Source organism: Myotis lucifugus, unplaced genomic scaffold (genome assembly GCF_000147115.1).
Source record: "Myotis lucifugus unplaced genomic scaffold, Myoluc2.0 scaffold_1, whole genome shotgun sequence".
NCBI lineage: Eukaryota > Metazoa > Chordata > Mammalia > Chiroptera > Vespertilionidae > Myotis > Myotis lucifugus.
Window position 1 is genome coordinate 3078240 of NW_005871049.1, and position 7517 is coordinate 3085756.

Sequence of the window (7517 nt, forward strand, 5' to 3'; positions counted from 1 at the left end):
CAGGTCAGCTCTCATGTGAGAGGGATGTACCAAGCTATGCATACCAGGAGGGGAGGGTCACTGTGGGGAGCAGGTCATCTTAGAGACTGACAACCACACCTCCCTTTTCCTTTCTCCCCAAATCCAAATGGTCCTTGAATACTGAGTGCCCTTCTTTATGGCTTTTTAATTTCCCAGTCTTCACTATTCAGCTCCCACATCCCATCTTGATTATGTCCTGGATAATGTGATAGCCTCTTAGTTGGCTTTCCTATCTCCAATCCAGCCCATATTTCTTTTTCCATGTCTGTTGTTCTTTTTCAACAGGGCTTGCTCTGTTACTGTAGTTATGCACATTTCTATCCATTTGTTCTCCACTCTAGGTTGAAAGGCTTTGAAGATAGTGACCGTTTCATGCAATTGCTTATCTCCACAGCTCTTAAACTGTTCCTTAGAGAGGGTGAGGCACAGAGAGGCCTGACCCAGATAAACGCTACGTTTGAATCCCAGATCTTTCAAGCCTGGAAATCTCAGATAAGTTCTTCAACCTCTCCGAGCCTTTCTTCTAAAAAGCAAGTTAATCATAATTATTAATGCATAATAATTTTAGTAATTATGTGATTATTAGTAATAAGTATTATAATTGTTAATATCACCTGTCTTTCAGAGCATGAGAATTGGATAAATTATGTGTGCAGAGGGCTTAGCATAATGTCTTATATGCATACTAAATGCTTAATAAATGGTAGCCATTAATATGTCACATAGTTGGCATTTAGTAATTTTTGCATAAATTAATACTGAGAAAGGAAGTGTTTGGCAGGAAGGCCCTGACTCTGAAGGTTCTTTCTCGAGCAGCAGTGCCCAGTCGGGCAAATCACCCGCTCCAATATCTTAGTGGCTAAAAACAATAAGCACAAACTATGTCTCACAGTTTCCCCCCCACAGGGACCTCCCTGTGAGACCTCTTGTGTGGTGGCTCCTGGGATGACGGAAATACTCTGTGAGCACGTCTGTAGGGCAGCCACTGCCATGTGTGGGTGCCGGGCACTTGAAATGTGGCCAGTGTGGGGACATGTCCTTTCATTAGCTTAAAGGTAAAGAGTCACGTATAGTGAGTGGTTACCGGGTGTTCAGGACAGCCTCTGGTCCAGAGCTCTGCGGTTTTGTGATGATATGGTAGGCGTCCCACTGCAGTGCTATAAAAATTGCTCGGTGGCTGAAGTTGAGCTCTTCCAGACGGAGCAAGGAGTGTGTGGTGATTCTTCACTCGAGGAGCACTGACTGATTACACCCTTCCTGTGCCCGTGAGCAGGTGTGCTGCAGCGTAAAAAGATGTGACTTCTGTTTGGGGAAGGGATGATGATCTAGGGAAGTCAAACTGCGTACAAACCAGAAGATACCTCAAGTTAATGGGACAAGTGAGAGAAAATAATTAGCGCACAATTGCTTATTCTGATCTTATTGTCAACTGAAACCATTTTATTACAATCTCATGTTCGTACATCACCATCCCATCCCCAGACCCTCTGGCTCATATTCTGTTTAATCCTCACAAAGCCCTGTGGTGTAGTATTACCCAACCTCCATGCTATAGATGAAGAAACAGGCTCCAGAAGGCTGGGAGCCTTACCGAAGGCCACACTGTAGTCAGTGGCGGAGCAGGGCTTTGCGTCCAGGACCACCGCGATCCAGCCTGCTTTGTCCACATCCCACTCTGCTGCCTCATTCTTTATAACGTGTCCTTCATGCTGCTCGCTTGGTTCTGAGTGTCTGTGTGTCTTATTTTCCCCCTCAATATTATTTTAATTATACAATTACATATGTTCATTGGAGAAAAATTTAAATATAGAGAAAAAAGAAAGAGAAAGGAAGATGGGAAGGAAAGGGGGGGAGGGAGGGGGGATGGGTAGGAAAAAAGGAGGGAAGGAAGGAAGGAAGAGGGAAAAGTTTAAATTTGGCCTTAGTTTTAACCTTCTTTACCCATTGTGAGAGGAATCACAATATGATTTACTACCCAGCCTCTCTCCTATGGGGAGAGGGACAGCACAGTGCAAATTGTAAGCATAACTTTTCTTTACAAGGTCAGCAGGTCGTGTTTTTCACCTGTGCCCAGTGGACTGTTAGAATCTGAGAGGAAGGTATTGGTTATCAGATTCTAGGCCAACTTCTTCATGTTTAGAGGAGAGGCCCGGGAGTTTGCAATGATAATTCTCAAGAAGGTAAAATTGTCCCTCACCAGAGCACTTACAGCTTATTTTTCATTTTATGGAATTCCTGAATCCATTCGTTCACAAATTCAGTGACAATCGGCAGCTGCTACTGCCATCTGTTGGTGGTGGGCAGAGTTGAAGCATTTCTACATAGGTGCATAAATTAGTTCATGCCTATGCAGGTTCTTAAATTGAATCTTCACCACAGGCCCAAGGAATCAGGTAGAACTCTGGGTTCATAGCTTTGCCATGCCTCAAGTGAGCAGTGTGGCCACTTTCATTCTTGGTTTTCCATTTGTAAAACGGGATAATATCTAGTTCATAGGGATTTTGTAGGAATTCATTAACAGATATGTATTAGTTCGAGTAAATGCCAACATCTCAGTAGCTTAACACAGTCTCCTATTAACCTTGCAGTTTGCTCACATAACAGTTCAGAGTGGGTGCTCTGAGTCACCAGGCAGCTGTCTTCCAAGTGGTGATTTAGGAGAAAGCTGCTTCCATCTTATAGGTCTACCATCTTCAACTCTGGCCTCCAAGGCCACCCTGGGGCCCCACATCCACCAACAGAACAAGAAGGAAGGACATGGAGGTTTTGAGGGCCCTGCATACTTTACGTCTACACCCCTTCTATTGGCCAGGACTCAGTCTCGTGGTTGTATGTCACGGTCCAGTGGTCTCTGCCACAGCCATTATTTTTAGTAACAGAAACATGAAGTTCTGAATTTTCTTTGTGTATTATAGAATACTATTCATATTTTCCTCAGTGTTTAGCATGACACAGATATGGATCTAAAAGGCAGTGTGGTGAATGAGCAGTGGTCTTGGAGATGTGGCTTCCAGCCCTGTATGATCGTGGACATGTCACTCAGTCAGTATGAACCCCAGTCCTTATCTGGAGAATGGTGGGGAGAAAGCCAGCGGTATGAGTGCAAGTCTGCTCCACCCCATCTCCCTGGGTCTAAAGATTGACAGCTTTTTGCATAGAAGTAATGCAAAACAAAACATGCAGTGACTCTCAGAATAAACAAGAGATAGAACAGGTGTTGCACAGGCTTAGGTGGGAAGACTTCCAGCAGAGAAATAGCTTTAAGCCCATTCTCGGAGGAGGTGATAGTCCTGAAAGAAGGAGTGAGGTATAGAGTGGTCTACAGGAAGGCCCAAAGAGGACCATAAACAAGAATTGTGGGGAAGAGCAGGGTAGGGAGAATAGCCGGCTGAAAGAGAATGTGCTGGAGTGGGGCTGGGCATTTGAAGATGTGGTTTGAGAGGTAAAGGGAAGGAGACATTAATGACAGGCTTCCAGGATTAGGAGGTCATGTTCATGCAAAAGGATCTCGGTGGGGAACCAGCTGTGGGTTTTGTCTGGGCAAAAAATTTGTCAGTCATTATGAAAAGAAATCTGATTCGATCGTAGCATGTGACGTGACAGTACCTTTTATTCAATTGCTAATTTCTGAAGTCTGAATGCTCCCTAAATAATCTTCCAAATATATGAGTTATCTGAATTCTCTACCCATTTCAAAGAAAAAAGAGCTTTAGGTGGTAAGGGAGAAAAGATGAGGATGTGGGAAGAAGCAAATCATTTTATGTTGAAAGGGAGCCCTCATTTCACTGCTTTACTTAATTTTATCTTTAAATTGAGGATAAATATGTAGGTAAGACATGAGTCAGAGCAGGCTCAGAAAGTACCTAGAAGCCTTCGGCACTTGAAGCGTGCTAGCTAGTTTCATGTGGGTGAAGTATGGTTTTCAGGAAGACACAGTGAAAATAGAACTTGTTTGTTTAGGTTTCGCCATTCTCTAGGGGTGCGTACAAGGGTGTTCAGTGAACAGTGAGGGGGAAGCGTTTCTTCCGGGGCTCAGCTGCAGGGCGTCCTGTCTGGAGGGGGTAGGGGGGTAGGGCCGGAGCTGACCCTGAGCACAGGGCGGTTCTTCTCTGGGCCCGTCTGGGAGGTGTAGTCTTGGCAAAGGGAAGCATAAGTGGCAGTGGGTCCAGGCCTCAAGCCAGGCTCCCAGTAAAGGACCCCTCCCTCCTGAAACAGGAGAGGAATGAATGGTCCAGGGCAAGCTATTGATGACACTCCTTTTGGGCTAATTGGCTCTTGAGAAACACTATTTTGTTTTAAGAAAAAGATTACATTTTAGATGGGGAGCTATCTGTTATTTACTACATATTAGCTGTTTTTGTTTTTACACAAATGAAATATTCTCCTATCAAATAACCTCATGCCCTCAGCCAGTCCCACCTTCTCTGGCTCCGGGCGGGTGTGATTTTCTTCTCTGTAAAATACAGAGCTACATTATATAACCTCCGAGGCTTCTGCCTGATCTGACCTGATAAATTCTGATTCAAACAACTTCCTCTCCCCGTGCAGTAACACAGCCTGAGGTTACTTTATTACCTTGTTCTAAATCTCTCTCTCTCTCAGAACAAATGGGAAAAAACCCCGCGGCCCCTCGAGCGTGTGCCTGCGGGAAGAATCCTCGTTTAGCACCCAGCGCTGTGGGGCCCTGAGCTCTGCCGCCCCCTCGCAGGCGGGGTTCACACCTCACGCTTCTTAGAAACACCTGTGTTTGCATTGTGGCCACACAACAGACTGTCTGCCTGCACTTCCCAGTTTGGCAATATTTTATCTGCTATCTGTTCTTATTCTTTATTCCAGAGAGTCCATGTTTTTAAACGGGTTCTACTTCTTTCTCAGGAGGCAGTTCCCCTAAAGCAAGACCATGTCCTACATCAGAGCCATTTCATATGCAGTGTCCCAGACAGCGGATGTGCTAGACAAGGACGGTGAGAGCTGGACAAATAGGATAGGATTGTAGAGCTGACTAATATGGTACCCATTAGCCAGGTGTGGCTTTTTAAATGGAAATTAACTAGAATTAACTATGTATGGGGCCTGGTGGATACTTGAAGCATCGGGGGACCACTCTATAAAGTCCACGATTTTCTAACCACTTTGTTCTACATCTGTAATTAATACAGAATAATATTGAATATAAATTGTAATTGAAAAATAAAAGATAAATTTAAAAGATGCAGTTCTCTGCCATCCTAGCCACATTTCACGTGCTCAGTGGGCACCTGTGGCTCGTGCCAAAAGTTCGGTTGGATGGTGCTGCCTTAGACATCAGCTGTCACAGACGCGCATTCCTAGGGGATGTCAGGGAACTTGGAAACCACTAAGACAGTCCTCTGTCAGGATGGTTCAGATCTTTCCAGTACTAAAGATGCATCGCCTTATAAAGTGGCCTGTCCCACTTTTTGAAGTTCTTCCTTAAACAGGGTCAGAATCCATGTCCCCGTAACTTCTGCTCTCTCTCCAAAAGCAGTGAGGGTGATGATTCTCCCGCCCGGAACTGCATGAGAGCATCAATGCCACTACGGGCCTCCTCGGACTTCCTTCTCCCAGCTCATGCGTGTCACATATTCTGCACGAAAGTTTTAAAGCACAAAACAGTCACCCCCCACACAACAACCCGGCTGCCAAACAAAAGTCACATCCAGTGGCTTGCTGTAGTTCCCAGTTTGAAAGTGGTGTGAGGATAGAAAAGGAAGCTAGAAGCTCTAAAAACAAATGGTCTGCTCCCAAACGGTGTCTAGAAGAGAGGGCGCTCTTGATAACTGTCTAGTAAGAAAGGGTGTCTGCCTCTCCATGGGGTTCTGTGGGAGCTTTGTAAGGGAGATACTGCGTTAAGTGCTAGTAACAGGCACTCATCGAACTGTGGGCTCCCTGCTGGGCCACAAAGATGATTAAGACATTGTCTTCAGCCCTAGCTGGTTTGGCTCAGTGGATAGAGCATCGGCCTGTGGACCAAAGGGTCCCGAGTTCAGTTCTAATCAAGGGCATGAACCTTGGTTGCAGGCTTCTCCCAGGCCCAGGCCCTGGTCAAGGGCTTGTGCAGGAGGCAACCAATCAATGTGTTTCTCGCACATCCATGTTTCTCTCTGTCTTTCCCTCTCTCTTCCACTCTCCCTAAAAATCAATGGAAAAATATCCTTGCTTGAGGATTAACAAATAAACAAAAAAATAAAATATATAATAAATAAATAAAATCTTTTTAAAAAAAGACATTGCCTTCATTGTATTTACTGCCCCCCTCAACCCCAGTTACTGGCAGAGAGGCCTGGTGATGTGAACAGTCAGTTACCACTCCAGACAACTCCCCGGCGTACTTTGGCGTGTTTCAAAGGAACCAACAGATGAGTCTTGGAGTTCAAATGGTCACAAGCAGTTGTTGTCACAATAGAGCAACTTCTGAGGGTCACTGAATAAGGAGACCCACAGACCAAGCTTCCTAAGGAAGAAGACTGTGACCACACCAGCCTGGGCCAGCAGGAGGCCTGGCTCTGCATAGGGGCTACCTTCTCACCAACAAAATAACTGCTACTGGGTCCACTCCATTCAGTTCAGTGTACGATCAGAAATAATGAAGTCACCAGCCTCCATCACCATCCATGCCCTAACATCCAGTGCTAGGTCCATGGTCGACTATGTATGTATGTGCATATACATGTGGATATACATACACATACAAACAACACAGAGGCAGGATTTTATGTAGAATTATTTTATATATGTATATATTTAAGTGTTACTTTATATGTTATGTTTCTATATTTTAATGGTCTTATCATTTGTACGTAAATGTGTATCCTTATATTGCATATTTCTAGTTGTGCACACTTATATGTAATATTTCTCTATAACATGTATGCATGCAAATGTATGCATATGTACACATGAGAACATAGCTGGAAGGAGCTTTTCATGGTGGTTACCTTGGGGGAGTAGGCATAGGCTCTTGGGGATGGAGTCAGGAAGGATGCATCTGTATTTCATTTTATGGTCTTTATTTCTTTTACTATCTATTTACTACTTTTAGAACAACAAAAACATTGTTATTACTATTTGGTTATACTGAGGACTCATCATCCAACATGAGCTCCAAGTGCACATGGAGTTAAACGTCTACTCCAGGCTCGGCTCATCCAGGCACCTCACCTTCGGCCCCTTAGATTGCTCTGTTTTTTCCACATCTGCTAACCTGAGAAAATTAGTCCCAAGGGAGGATCACATGAGATGCCATATGTGACAAGTGACAGTGCTTTGCAGAATGTAAACTTGTACATGCAGCTCCACAGAACGCAGCTGACAAAGAGCACCCAGTGCTACCCAACTAGAGTGCCAGGTCTATCCCCCTCACAGGCCTGTTTTGAAAAGGGATGTGCATGTGTGTGATGGGGATGGGTGGGCTGTGATGGAGTGACCGGGCATGTAGTGGGAGCAGGAAGCAAGGAAACGTGAGGGGACAGTACGGG